The sequence below is a fragment of the Bactrocera neohumeralis genome, chromosome 4 (assembly GCF_024586455.1).
Source record: "Bactrocera neohumeralis isolate Rockhampton chromosome 4, APGP_CSIRO_Bneo_wtdbg2-racon-allhic-juicebox.fasta_v2, whole genome shotgun sequence".
Classification (NCBI taxonomy): Eukaryota; Metazoa; Arthropoda; class Insecta; order Diptera; family Tephritidae; genus Bactrocera; species Bactrocera neohumeralis.
This window is the reverse complement of record NC_065921.1, coordinates 66,185,169-66,201,122: the sequence shown is the minus strand read 5'-3', so window position 1 is coordinate 66,201,122 and position 15,954 is coordinate 66,185,169. Positions and strand designations below refer to the sequence as shown.

General features: G+C 35.6%; 1 long non-coding RNA gene across 1 annotated transcript in view; it reads left to right on the top strand.

The window, feature by feature from the left end:
• The window catches only part of LOC126757068 (uncharacterized), an 86,688-nt gene extending 71,420 nt beyond the window's left edge, over positions 1–15,268 (top strand). The window contains exon 3 of the long non-coding RNA XR_007666684.1: positions 15,189–15,268. This is a non-coding gene — a long non-coding RNA (uncharacterized LOC126757068). The remainder of the gene's footprint in view (positions 1–15,188) is intronic.
• The last annotated feature ends 686 nt before the right edge of the window (positions 15,269–15,954 follow it).

The following is a 15,954-nucleotide window of genomic DNA, read 5'->3' as shown; positions in this document are numbered from 1 at the left end:
ATATGGTATGTAGATGATTAGCATAACGAGTTGCGTCGATTTAGTTTTGTTCGTCGATCCGTATATACGACAACCCTCAGTTTTTGATATATTGATCAGAAATATTGCCTACATTCACGAAGCTGCAAATTTGTCGGAACCGCCGATATTTGATCAGTATAAAATAGTCTAGCTGCCATACAAAGTGAACGATCAAAATTAATTTCATGTGTGGAGAACTTTTTTATCTGATAAATTACCTTCACGAAATTTTGCACAGATTATAGTCCAAGGCAGCGCTACAATCTCCGAAGAAATTGTTCAGATCCAACAACTATAGTTACACTACCACTATACTATAGCTATGCCATACAAACTTATCAATCAAAATTTAGTTTTAGTTTCGTTTTATTCCCCTCCTTTTTTTTTAAAGTAGGAGGAAGCATCGAAAGCCGGAGTGCGCTAAACCTAACTTACTCCCATCTCATGTCTCTCCGACGGGACCACTGGACAAAGTACTACTTCATGGGAGAGAAGAAGACATTTAAGTCTCCTCTATTGCACGGACTGACTGACGCCAAATCTGTTGTAACAGTCTCAGCCTTGTCATAATTTGTGCTGCCGCTTCGCTGACAGCTTTCCATTTTATAGAGGACTCACCCATATGTAAGTGCAATCAAAATTTCCACCGTGATACTACCTCCAAGGCTGGTTTTCAGCTTTTCCCTTATACTTGAAAATCGAGGGCAGTAAAAGAACACGTGTTCAGAGTCTTCTAAACACTCTGTACACATCGGCCAGTATGGACTAAAGTCATGACGATATTTGAATAGGTAGCTTCTGAAGCAACCATGCCCACTGAGTACTTGGGTAAGGTGGAAATCCATTCATTATGCCCCTCTATGCTATGAGAAATGCACCTGTGAAGGGTATTAAGCTTTGGTACAGCCGAAGTTAACGGTTTGCGATAGTTTACATCAAGCGCTGTGAACATGGGAACTTAAATGATTTTGAACTCACAATTAAGCATTTGCATTTTGGTATATAATAAGATTGTACATATCGACAATTCAATTACATAAATTTTGTATACATGTACATACATAAATATTTATGATTTTGGAATATATTTACATAACAACAATCCATTGATGTTCAGTTGAGCATTCACTATGAGGAAATTTCAAAAATCAGCACTTAGCGAATTGCCTTCTAAAACTGTTCCAAAGCAAAATTTAAATGCCAAAAATTCCATTCATGAATTCGAATTACAAAAGTAATACATTTATAATATTGTATGAGGTAATCATTTAACAAATGTAATTTAATATATTTATATTATTTTCATTTCAAACTGCAATTTGAGATTAAAAATGCTTTTGGATTGACAAAAAAATGTATATTTGCATATAAAGAAATATTTCCAAGAAGAAAGGAAGTAATGAACTATTTGGGGAATATATCGGAAGAACCGCTTGATAATAATGCAGATAAAGCTATTTACATTACAGGAATGCTATCAAGGTCGCGCCACTGAATGCAAGTAGTATGTGCTTTCCCCTGCACAGGTTTTAGGAGATCAGATTAACAACCTGTATCCCATGTTATAAGGCGGCAAATCGACTTGGAGCTCATACAAGTTTTCTTAGGTGTTTAATTTCTATTCCCACTAGCTCAGTGGCATGTCTGAAAGTGTGTGCTCCCAATTGTTAAAATCTTGATTAAGTAGGAGATATTGAGTTGTTTCGATCAGATTCTCAACTTTACCGATGCCGATACCGATAGGGTAGTGACTGGTTAGAAACCCATAACTAGGGGAAGCTAGCCTTATTGAAGACAAATAGCTCGCGGGATCTTTTGGGATCGACCTTGGGCTAAAAGTATCTTGCGACAGTGGTAGCTCCCACGAGAGCCAACTAACGTGTAGTAAAATGCACGAGGTGAGTGGACCTCCGACCTGTGTTCATTTTACTTTTAGAGGAGCTAGTGTGCCTTTCCTTGCTACCTCGTCAGTTTTGCAATTACCAGCGATTCGACTGTAGCCTGACACCCACACTAGATCAGAAAGTGACTCGATGCTATTGCCAACGAGCTTATGCATTCCTAAAGAAATCTAAGACGCACAGTTAAAGAGCTCAAGTCTAGTATCGGCGCCATGCTATCAAAGTGGCTAGTCACTGCTCTGAAGGAGGCTGTACTACGGAGCAGGAAATCTGCCGCCAACTTAATGGTACCACACACACACACACACATCTCGGCTTGAAAAACGCTAGAGCAGTCAATAAGTCTGAACCTGAAGTTAATAAAGAGAGCCTGAAAACAGATGGGGCAGGAGTTGCTCAGGACAGCTCATACTTCAAACAATTAATTTCAAAATTTAGTACTTGTGATTTTTAGAATTTAAAATTTTTCAAAAAAAGACTCGGTTACAATTGTTTTTTTAATACTGTCTACATAAACATAAGTGTTTACTCCGATAACATCAAGCATATCATAATAACCTAAGATCTACTGATTAATGAGTATTCCTCTTCCTTCAAGAATGCCGAGTACCACTATACCCATTCATATACAGATTGATACCTCGATAAACATTTTTTGTAATTCAATACAAAACATATGTAACTAGATAAATATTTGTACGCTCAAACTGCTACACACATAAATATCCAGATAGATAGCTGTAAACTGGCATGTCTTTCAGCACGCTTATCATAGAAGTGTATAGAGAGCACTTCACACAATCGCTACAACAACTTCTCCTTTCTGCAAATGTCAATCCTATATCTAACTCCAACATATCATTGTCTTTTTGGTCGTTCTTTCGAAATAGATATGAGATACGTATCGGCATTTGTATATAGTACATATGTATGTATGTAAATATATCGCTATCTGAAAACGGGCAGTATACATATTTCAAGCACACAAGCCGCTGCTTTGCTTTACGCTGTCTGTCCGTCTGCATGCATAGCTAGATATTTGGACTGTCAAACAGTAGCTTTTCACACTCAATTCAGTTGTCAAAATATAACACCTTCTAGGCAGCATAACATATTTTCGTTACTTCTCTTTGTCCTACTTTGTTGTAGTTGCTTTACACCATCCACACTTTATTCACTGACTATTATTTATAATAAGTTTATGTGTGTGTGCGTAAATAATCGTACTTACGAGACAATTGTTGATAAGTATTTCTTTCGACGAAAGTCATTTATGTAGCGATCTCTTACATATGTACATATGTATGTATGTAGGTACTTATGGGTGGGTTGTTTAGGTTATCGAAGATTATTTGAATTTGACACTCGATGTCAGTCCAATCAAAATAGAAACGAGATATCGAAAATAAAGTTATAAAAAGTGATCCTTTTCGAGATTATCTACTTTTTTAAAGAAAAAAACACAGAAATTTCAAATTTATTGGGGAATGTTTATTTTCATTCGAAAGAACATTCTTCGGTATTTGTTTTTTTGAAGATTATCTATTCCAAATGTTGGCCGCGGCTACGTCTCAGTTGGCCCATACGTTGAGTCCAATTTTCGATAACTCGTCGAGCATTTCAACTGGAAACTGGAGAATGACAAGCGTAATGTTTTGCTCCAAGGCCTGAATCGAAGCGGGATTGTCAGCATAGGCTTTAAACTTTACCTATCCCTTAAGGAAAAAATCTAAGGGTGATATCCCACGATCTTGGTGGCTAATCGATCGGCCCAAAACGTGAAATTATCTGCTCACCGAAGTGTTCTTTCAATAAATCCATTTATTAATGCGATGTGTGGCGCCGTCTTGTTGAAACCAAATGTCGCTGAGATCACGAGCTTCAATATCAAGCATCAAATAGTCGGTTAGCGCGATAACGGTCGCCATTGACGTTTACGTTCCTGCCGTATTTATGAAAAAATATGGACGGATGATTCCACCACCGGCCTACAAACCACACCAACCGTTTTTTTTATAGATGAAATGGCAACTCTTCATCTCTTCAGGTTGCTTTTCGCAATTTTGCTTGAAATGCCTTCCACCAAAAGCAACAAAAAACCTTAAAACCGGTTCGCTTCCTTTTAGGGTTCGGATGCGCGTTAAAACCACGAAATTCTCGGAGGTCTTTGATCGGATTTAGTGAAAATGAAGTCGGTGGAAATGAAGTCGAAGTGAATGAAGTTTCAAAATTCTAGCATTGTAAGGTTGAAATAAAAACGTTTTCGAATAGCAATTTTATTGTTTGGATTTTTCTAAAGAAATTCGAAAACATTTTGTGACAATGTCTGCGCGATTATACGCATCTGAGAGACAAGAATGAAGCAAATATATAGTAAAATAGAACAAAAATTAACTGCACCCGCCAGACATGCAAAACACACAAAATGCCCACTCAAACGAGAAATTTCAAGACTTTTTCAAACACATTTGTTTTATTTCATTTAAGCGTTTTGTCTAATTTCTCTTCTTTTCTCTTATTTCTTATTATTTTTTTTTGTTTTGAATTTTCTATTTTTTGTCTAAGAAGTTCTAAATGCTTACGTTGAACTACTTTGCTAGAGCATAACTAATGGATTTAGTTGATATATTTTTAGATAGATCTCTTACTTCACTCGCTTGACAGCCAACGAAGACGACGACGCTGCGGGCGCATAGAGAATTTTAGAAGAAAAAATTAATTTATATACAAGGTGCGTTCCATAGTAAACAGGACTTTTTTAATCTAGCGCTCCCTGGTGGCGATATCTATATGTCGACTGGTGCGTTAGAATCTGCTAACTTTATTGATTGTCCATTTCATGACATTTCATAGATTGGAAGTGAAGTTATTGTGTTTTAAGTGTCAGTATGTTTGTGTTATCGGTGCGAAAATGAGCTTCGAACAAAGAGCCAACATTAAATTTTGTTTTAAAATTGGTAAAACTTTTACCGAAACATTTCAAGTGATGAAACAAGTTTATGGCGATGATTGCCTATCCCATAGCAGAGTGCACAAGTGGTTTCAACGTTTTCAAAGTGGTCGTGAGGACAGGTCAATCAAAATACGTGATCACCAATCGAAACCATCGAAACTGTTCATGAATTCATCAAAAATCAGCCAAAATCGTTATTGAAATTCATGGAAATGGAATTGAACATCACCAAAACATCGATTTATCGCATTTTGACGGAACATTTGGGCTTACGAAAGGTGTGTGCACGGTTTGTTCTGCACAAATTGACTGACGACCAAAAATTGCTTCAGAATCCAACGTTCGAAGGATATCATTAAAGAGGTTTATTTGACCAAAAATCCTATTTTAACCATTAACTACTCCCCGTATTCACCTGATATGGCACCGCGCGACTTCTTCCTTTTCGGTAAAATGCATTTGCCCAAGAAACGAAAGCGCCATACCGGCCAACCAGCTAAAACACTCATTAGACTTGCTTTTGGACTGTGCAAAAAGCTGTATTGAAGCAGAAGGAGACCATTTTGAATAAAATAAATTGATTTTGCCGAAAAAAACATTTATTCTGTTTTTTTTTTAAGTCCTGTTTACTTTGGAACGCAACTTGTATGTATATTAAGAACAATTTAGAACAGAAATATGCATGAAGAAAGGGGGAAAGCATTTTATGGATCTCCCACACGAAGCGTCAATGACGATGCATGTCGTCGTGTTGGTTGACTGAGGCTGGGATGATGGGATTTCAACAAAAATAAAAAAAAAAATGGGCTTGAAACATTTTTTTTGTTTTGAGGTTAAGTACCTGTTAAGAATATATGAATATTTAATTAATGTATTTGTGGCAAAAAGGATATTATGAAAGTAAGGAACAAATCGCGTTAATGCCGGGGTAACGCAGCTCCATATTTCAGTTGTTATTATGGCGGAGTAATCAGCGCTCCTTTAATATGCAGTCAACACGTTTTCCATTTCCATACTACAGTCTTGTCGGGCCTAAAATATACGACAAACTCATTGTTATTGTTATTTTCAATATTATTTTAGCTCTGGAATTTACAATAAGTTTATTTTTATATATTTACAGCTCTTCCGTTTTTATGATGAGAGCATGAAAATATTTTATTTTTAGCTTTAAAAATGAATGCTAAAAATATTTAATTACGTACTTATGTAAAATCCAGCCGAGTGTTGGCCATCGCGCGGCTGACAGTTGATGCATTTATTTAATTTAATTGTCCGCCAACAAGAAGGCCGATGAGTGTATTATACCCTGAACAGCATACATATATAGTAGCTATTAAGGTTGCCAAAAAGTTTGTAACATACAAACACGAAAAAAATATAGATAGTATATATGTATGTATGTATTGAAACGAGCTGAGTTGATTTAGCTGTGTCCGTCTATTCGTCTGCCTGTCTGCGTATACGCGAAAAAGTTGCTCAATGTCTGGGATATCAAAATGAAATTTTGCACACGTCCTTTTCTCCCCAAGAAACAGCTCATTTGTCGGAACTGCAGATATCGGACAACTATAGCATATAACTGCCAAACAAACTGAACGGTTGGCACTACGTTTTTGTATGAAAAACTTTTTTGTTTGACGATATTACTATTCGAAACAACGATATAATCGCCGAAAATTTGTTCTGATCGGATCACTATAGCATATAACTGTCATACCTACTAATCGAGCAAAATCAACTCCTTGTATTATTGCTTCGGTGCAGCCAAGTGACCGTTATTTCTGGTTTTTACTTGAGATTAAGCGATAATTGTAATTCATATTTGTTCGAAGGCAGGAATTCGCATTACACCCTGGATGAAAAGGTGCCTACTCCTGGTCACCGATGCATGCGGCCTCAAGCAATCCACTTGATGAGTTCTATACAGCACCACTTACACCGATTAGGAGAGACCGAAAATGCCGCTAAACCACGTCATGATGACTGCCATTCGCAGAGACTTTAATAGAAGACCGCATAATTTAGAAAATAGTGAAAAAAATAAATTATATTAAAAAATATTAAAAAAAAAATTGTTCATATTTAAAAAAAATTAACTTAATTTAATTAAAAATTAATTTAATAAATTCAAACAAAATCCAAAATTAAAAAAAAAACTGAAGTAAAAGTGTGCTCCACCATGTGTTATATTTCAATAAAACGATTTTTATGAGTTTATCCAGGTGGCAATATCGTTTTAAGAACCATCCATCCAAAGACGATCTACAACCTTAATACCATTCTGCCTTTACTTGTTGTTGTTGTAGAGGCAGCAAACATTCGTGAAGTAATTTGAAGGAATGCTGCCGGTTTGACAGTCTCTGGCCGGATTAAAATCGGTTCGTTCCGGTTACGTAGACCCGACTGTCACGGGAACGGATACTTCCATCACTTTTACATCCTGGTTGACACGCTCTCTGTTCTTCACTTTAATTTTCAACATTATGCGCAAATATATGCAGTTGTGTATGGAGATATTTGCTCTTTGAAACATAAAATTTGCCAGCATATTTTGCACAATTTCATTATCATTTGGTACTTAATGGTTACATAAGAAATTTTTGACTATTATCTCAAAACTTTGCCACGAATCACTTTTCAGAACAGTCATAACTTTAATAATATCTGTATCTTTCAGTGATTGCTGCTTCAAATATTCCAGCTTTCAACTTTTCCTTTTCGGGAATTGTGCACCAATGTCACTAAAATAATGTCCTTCCATGTCCAACGCTTTGGCAAATTGGTTTATCCCCACGTTCTCTCTCCCCATAATTACACTCATTCAAGCTGTTGCTATCTCACCTAACGGTTGTACGTATCCTCTAAAACTAAGCGAAATAAATATGGGGTTATACATGTATATAAATGATCAAGATGACGAGAAAAGTTGAGATCCGGGTGACTGTCAATCTGTCCGTCCGGCCGACCGTACAAGCTGTAACTTAAGTAAAACTTAGATTTGCGGAATCTTTAGTAAAAAAAATTACGAGTTCGTAGATGGGCGTAATCAGACCACTGCCAGACCCACAAAACGCCATTAACTGAAAAAATATATAATGCCATAACTAAGCACTAAATTAAGATATAAAACTATAATTTCGCACAGGGGATCGCAGGAAAAAGGAGTAAATGTGGGAAAAACTTTTGAAAAAATAGAAGTGGCCCCGCCCTCTAATAAGTCAATGTACATATTTCCTAAACCACTAAAACTAAAACAACCAAATTTGCTCAGCGTAAATATTATAATAACTCCTACCGACAGTGTGAAAATCGGACTACAACCACGCCTACTTCCCATATAACACAATTTTAAATTCCATTTGAAGCTTTCACTTTCCAGTACACAAATCAAGAAGTAATTAATATAACGGGATACAATTTTGTACTAATAACTGCTTTAAAATATGTAAAGTAAATCAACCCAAACTGTTAAAGCCCCTATGTACTGAATATGTGGACCCCAGTATCTATAGTTGACTTTTGACTGAAAATATCGGTCAATATATGGGATATATGTATGTACAATTGAAACTCAGAGAGAATCATTTTCTGACTATAGTAACTCTGTATATTAAAAATGGTTTGAATAGGGTCAACACTTCCCTGAGCCCTCATATACCTAATATAAAAGTTTTCGAACTTCCGGGTGACTTTATACTGCATTCAGCAGCCAATATGTGAGTTATCTTAATGAAAATTACAAAACTTGTTTTACTCAGTGTGTCTTTGTACCTAAAATAAATAAAATGGGGTGAGAACTTGAGCTAGCCCCCATATAACTAATGTCAGGATTTACGAACATCGGACTGACTTTACTCCATGTTATTGGTGATTGTATGTCAATGAAACCCAAGGAACAATTTTTAGTAAGTGGCATGATAACAGTATATAGTCTGTACTATATGTAATGATTTTAATTTTTTCTAACATATCTTATGCCGAATATGTCGGTCAGTGTATGAGTTATATATGTATAGGTAAATAATGTATAAAATTGCTTAGATTCCGAACCTCTGGTTGACATTTTACACCTTAAGGTATTTCCCTGGCCTTGATTCCTGCAAGAAGCACCCGAACTTAGACCTTCCTTTTTTGTTTTTCGCATATTTTCGGTAAGGCGGCTGAGAGTAAAGATCATGTGATGTTTGCATCTGCGGAAAAGGTGCACAGAACCCCAGAATCATGACTAGAAAACTAAACTTACATTGTTTACAGACTCAAACTTATTTATAGATATATTTAAAAACAAGGACACATTCAATATTTTCAGGAATAAGGCCGTAATCTGGACACTAGAAAGCTGTGTATTTATATGAAAATATTTAACATTTACAATTTTTCTAATTTTTGCTTGTTAAAAAAATCTGTGTTGATAAAAAAGTCTTCCCTTCTACAAAAAGTATAAAAATATTAAAATTATCAATTATGATGTATTTATTTTCAAATCCGACTTCAGATGCTTGCATTGAACTTGGACCTTTGAATCAGCATTTTTTGAAAAATAAAATATTCATTTGTTAAATATTATCAACTAGCATTTCTTACACAATACCAAAAATCCGCCTAATAAAGTAATTAAATTTATTTAAAGCGTTACAATAACAACAAAAATTTAATTAAAAATACTTTCCATCGCTTGATGCTAGAAACGCTCGTAGCTAATTAAAATACGAAACTTCCCTAAGCACGAGCTGATAACACACAATTTTTCGACTTTAATCTAGAGATTTCAAAGTTGCAATGATGATGCAACAAAAACAGGCGGCTTATCGCTTGCATGGCGTAACAGCGACCCGCAGTGTCAAATATTTTACTTTTATGCTCGCAATAAAATCACAAAAATTTTAAATTAAATTTAATGAACACTAAGCAAGGCGTTTGTTTAATATTAAATTTGAAATTTTAATGAGATCCATGAGAGTATGTACAGCGCGCTCTGTTACCAAGTAGCAAGTCAGCGCCTAGTCGACGCGTTTGATTGTGTTTGTATGGTTATGTGCGGGTCAAAAGGTTATGAACAAACTGAAATGACAGGAATTATTTGACATTTGCGCTAAATTATAGACTGTCTGATAAGAAAGTAACGTAACCAGGACGTAGGCAACGCGTTCATGATTTGAATGAGGCCAGCTAAAGCACATAATGAAGAAATTACGTGCGCTTTCATAACGGAAATTTACGTCTTTCATATATATATGCAACATGAGTATGTCGAAATATAAATGCAAATAAATTAAAAATAGTTTCGAAATAAACAAGAATAGTACAAAAATATAAATAATAAAACGCGCTCTCGTTTTCGAAACCTGTAATGCATGTGCAAGAGCCAGAAAGCGTTCTTTTTGTAGTAGGTGTAGATACCACAATTCACTTCAAAAGATTATTACTTTAGAGTTAATCGGCGATCTGATCCTCAAAAGCGGAAAATATCTCACTATTTAAATCTGCATTTAATCAAGTTATTTTGAGTTTTCAAGAAACCGTTTCAAGAGTTTAACCCGCACCTGGGAACATATGGCAAGGCTTTGACTATTTTTATACATTTCTCAAGCAAGTTTACTTTATCAACAGTTTATTTATCAAAGATCAAAAATTTAAATGCAGAAGTTTGACGAAGCGGTGCCCTCTATATGGCCAATAATAAATAAATAGTATCGGTCGGCTGATGCAGTAGTAACATATTAAGATATACTGGAACTGTGGCAGTTATTATGATCGAAATCAGGCATGAGAGCTTAAGGGTCTACGTCCCATAGAAAATATGGAAGATTGGTTAAAACTACAATGACATACGGTTTCGCAGTGTCAGAATTTACCACGACCTCTGAACCTACTCAAGGACTTATTCTGTTTATGATCGATTACGAGTATAACTCTCAACAATATAGAGTGGCATTATCTTCATTTAAAAGTATAATACGACAACCTAAATAAACTCGTTGCTGAGTTCAAATCCATTTGTTTAAGAAACACGTCAAAAAATAACAAGAGAAAGTTTAAGCTTGTTCTTTACTATAAAACGCTGCTCTCTTATTGATATGATACTACCTTTAATAACACAGAAAGTATGCTTAATACGATATCAAAAAAAAAAAAACTTAAGCACAATCATACAGTATTATTGAATCTGTAATTCATTTAATCTTTGAGGTAATAATATAGAGATAGTCAAAACACAAATTGATTCCCACAATTCAGATTACAATTTAAAAGGAAGGACAGACAAACAAAGTGCTGAAACCGACACCATGACTCTGTAACCGCTGGTAAAAACAGCCAGAGCAATCTCATTTAGGCTTGACTGATTTTGGTCGAGAGCTTTTTGGTGAGAGAAGGACGTGTGCAAAATTTCAGATCGTTATCCCAAAAATTAGATACTATTTCACTTATACACAGACAGACGGACAAACGGGCATGGCTAAATCGACTCAACTCGTCACGCTGACCATTTGTATGTATCTCATAGGGTCTCCGACGTTTCCTTTTGGGCGTTACAATGATCGTGACAATCTTAATATACCCTGCTCAGTGCGTAATTATTGATGCTTATGAAGCGATTTTCACTTAAAATTAAAAGTACACAGCTGGAAAGCTGACGGATTGATAGCTTGCTTGCAAAATCAAATAACTTCCTATTATTTTCAGGAACCTTTTATAATGTTCTTGAAACAGTGATAGTACACGTACCAATGTATTTTAAGGCTGAATAATTGTAAATGGAAAAAAACTTAGTTTCTTTGTAATGCAGAGCAAACAAAGTTTATCAGTGGAATGTGACCTTTAGCACCTTTAGGCACACTTTGCTCGAGCGCGCAGTTAGCGAAGATTAACGATTAAGCAACATCAGGCGCTTTGGTTTATATAATTTAGTGCACTTAAATGGAAAACAAAAATTAATGTCGGGCCACAACGAAATTGCTTGATAATGCTCATTTGAAACATGAAATCGAGATAATCGCGACTTTTCTAACAACCGTTATCGCCTGTATTGATTTGTTTATTGCTGTTGTAGTTTATGATATGATTTTCGTTTCAGTTTTTATTGCATTTCGTAGGGCGATTTCAACAGTTTCGAAAATCAGCAAGAGGTCAGGGTTTACCATGGAAAATATGTCAAATGAAGTAAACGATAGCGTGTTGAGTAGACTGTGGGGACTGGGACAACGCATTATCGCTTCTCGCAATGTACATACGAGTAATTAAAAATGAATATCGTTTGGAAATGCTCAGAATGGGCTAATCAATGCATAAGTTTGAACCCCAAACGCCCTAATTGTCAATTCCTCATACATTTGTTGTCAAGTGCCGCTGTAATGAGTGTCTTTCTCGTGACTCCCTTGCTTATGCCACATAGTTGTGTCTGTATGTATGCCTCAAGCATGATAAGACTCACTATCTGCAACGTGCGGGTAAAGTAGTTCGTATAAGCGGCCGTTAGAAGTGTCTTATGGAAATCTTTTCATGGCTTGTGTTAAAATGACAAAAGCAAGGTTTCCAATTTCTTAATTGCTTTAAGCTAGATTTATGAACACTTAATAAATAGTACATTTTTAATCATCTTGATAATCATTTTAATAAATTAAAAAATTGAATGCGTTCATCATTTCTAACGGAAAAAAACTCAAAAAATGTTTTTTTAGAGGCACTGTTGTCAGCCAGTGTTTTCTTTTTCAAATGCTCGGTTTCATCCATTCAGCTGCTGCTGCTTTTCCAAGTATAGATGCTTTAAGGGGGTATTCTGGTCTAGGATTTTGAAAAAAAAAAATCGATTTTTTTGCATATTTTGAAAGTTTAGACTTTCAAAAATATGACCTTGGAAGGATTTTTCAAACTTATTTTCGGAGATACAGCCGATTTTGTGTTCACTAGAATTGTCTAATAAACGCATTTAAACCCGTTTTTCTCGTTCATGATATCTCAAGTTCTACTAAACCGATTCCTTTGAAATTTAGTACATATTTCCTTTATACAATGCTCTATCGTGTCTGTCTTGGATTTCCAAAAATTTTGATTTGAAGTATTTTTTAAAAAATTCGAAAAGGTCGAAAAAATCAGGTCAAAAAAATTTTATTTTTCATGTCGATGTCATTTTTTTTTTTTTGAAAATGGTCAACCCGATAACGACATCCTTATTAATGAAGAATCTTCTTATTTTTGCTGTTGTCAGTAAAAAAACATATAAAAAAATGGATACTAAAAATTTTTTTCATTTTTTTTATCTTGGTTTAAAAAATGCCTAAAATTCATGCGTCTAGACCAGAATACCCCCTTACAGAATCGCCTCATCAAGGCAGTGTAACAGAGTCCAAATAGAGACGTATGAATTAACCTACATAAGTTAACCTATCACCTACTTTAATCTACTAGCTCCAGAAGCTGAAAGTCCTAAAAATATTTCCATCTCCAAATGATTAACTCCTCATGGAACGCAAAACTTCGTAAAACCGAGCTGCTTTTTTGAGTTTATAGACTTACAGTACAACGGAATATATGCTTGAAACACCTTGCTATTTTTATTTGTTTAGCTTAAGCACCTAAATGTCCTAAAAGTATCCTCATCTCTGGATAATAAAATCCTCATTGAACCTAAATTTCTAAAAATGTCTAAGTATAAGTGTTCGATAATAACATAACCCAATAGTTGCAAGATATGAAAACTGGACGCCAAGACCATTTAGGATACTGATATTCTGTACTTTTCTATTACAAAACAATCATTTCAAAATTGAGCTCTTAATTCGGTTGCGATTAGCATTAGACTTGTATCAATGTACAAAAAAATTTAAAAATTCAAGGTTCCAGAGCAATCTTCCTCTCTAGACTATGGTGCTGTAAATTAAAACTTGGTTAGACCGCAGTAAAGAGGGTTGGAGGCTCGTTGATCCATTTAGGATACTTTTGCCAAAGATTCTTAACGAAACTATTCTCTTTGAAATTTATAATGCACAGTATATTGCCACCCCGCCTGAACAGATCTGAACAATTATCAAAGACTGTCGACTACCATGACGGGCCACATTAACTTACATATTTACATACGATACTTACATGTATTGACAGCCAGCACTTGAAATCAAAACACACAATACAAAAAACAAAAACAAGAAACCTTATCGAAAAAGTAGTGAGAGTTGATGAGGAAAAGTGCCAGAAGTGGCTGCACAAACAAGGAAGCCTAATGGTCTAACCAATCATACACAGCAAAAAACACACTACGCAACTGAAAGTGCCAGACAAGCAAACGTCCACTTGAGATCGAGACTTCAATGTGTTGCCTATGATAAATGACCCAGTAAGCAAGCTAGCATAATGTTGCCAAGCGATAAAAGTGGTTCGCAACCTAAGATTGGTTCATTGTTTCGAATTAACTAGCTCTTATTTAAAAATTCCTAGAGGGATATGATAAACAATTTTAAAGATCTAACTAAGACACTTGTGGACGTAAGCGGATTCAAAGAGACAAGTGCGTAAGGAGGAATAAGTGCAGTTACTTGGGGATTTACAAAACGTACTTAATGAAAGAGGCCATACAAAAAAACAATAAAAAAGCACAAATAAATAATACAACAATAGAAAGGTATGGAGCAGATGAGCAACCTTGAGGCCACTATGAATTTGACGAGCTTAAAAAACTATTTATACGGAAAATTTTTACCCAAACTTCGAGCGAAACATAAAAAAATTAATAGTTGAAGAAAGAATAGCTTGAGTTGAATGAAAAGTTTCAAGAAACCTGTCTCTCGGCTGCCGAAAGAGTTAACATCGTATGTTTTAGAGGAGCGAAGTTTCAATATTCTTTCAAACAGCTTAGAGGTTCTCTATGCTAAAGGGTTCTCATTTGCCGTTGCGTATAAGGATCAGATGCTGCCTCATCCATACTTCTGGCAAAATGCCAGAATTATATTATATTATCGTCTAAGACGAAAATTAAATATGAGAAGTCTCTTGTCAACCCACTCTAGTGAGTTTTGTTTCTAATAAAAATCGTACCTCAAACAGACGGGCGACAAATGTGGAATAAAAAGTCGACTCTTCGGAGATTTTGAATTAATGAAAACGACATAAAATCTGAAGAAGGATAGTTCGGAGGAAGTTCGGTTAATGAAATACCATAAAATAATTGAGACTGTAGTTAGTTTAATAGAGCAGCTAATCACATATGATCTGGAACAGTTTCTAAACTGATTTCCGCACCTTCACGACAGTTTATAAGCCCAATACCAAATTTTTCGACATTGATATATATATACATAAGTTTATATTTTTTTCAGAAAAGCATGGAATTCGGAGCTTCTTCAAAAAATATCTACCAAAGCGCCAGCAGAAAGTCTCCGCTGACACACATCTGTGCGAAATTGTAAGTGAATTTTGAAAATGCATTAAGTGAGAAAATATTTGTTGCTGCTTTTGTTTTAGTTCATTTTGCGGTAATTTGAATTTTCGGCCGCGACGCGTCAGCTTCAACGTCACACGGCGCGCACGGCGAGCCAATACGAAAAGACGCCTTGTCTGCAATGGCAGTTGCGATGTGCAATCTATGTAATCATATTTGTTTGTGTTGTTTTTGCGAGGCATATTTTTTGCCTTTTCTTTAAATACCAATTGTTTGTGTTGTTTAGCAGTTGTTGTTGTTGTTTTTGTGCCGTCAACTTTGTTGTTGCACATTTTGTAATTACAAATGCAATGCAAATTTAATATCCTCATTTTATTTTAATTTTTTGTTGTACGTTTTTGTGAAAATTTTAATGAAAATCATGACACGATCAGTTGGACGAGTTCACTTTAGCTGCCGCAGCTCACGACGCCTGCCAACGTATGGCGATCTAAAGATGGCAGCAGATTGCAACAGTCAACACATTACATTTTTCGCACATTCACACATACATATATGCGGTTGCTTGCAGCGTATGTAGTGGTTATGGAGGCGCATTAGAGCATTTGGGCGCCACAGTCGCTAGGCGAAAGCCCACAGCCAGACAAACGCACGTAACATGCATAGATGGTTGGGCGGCGGCTGCCATGCGGTGACTCAAGTCC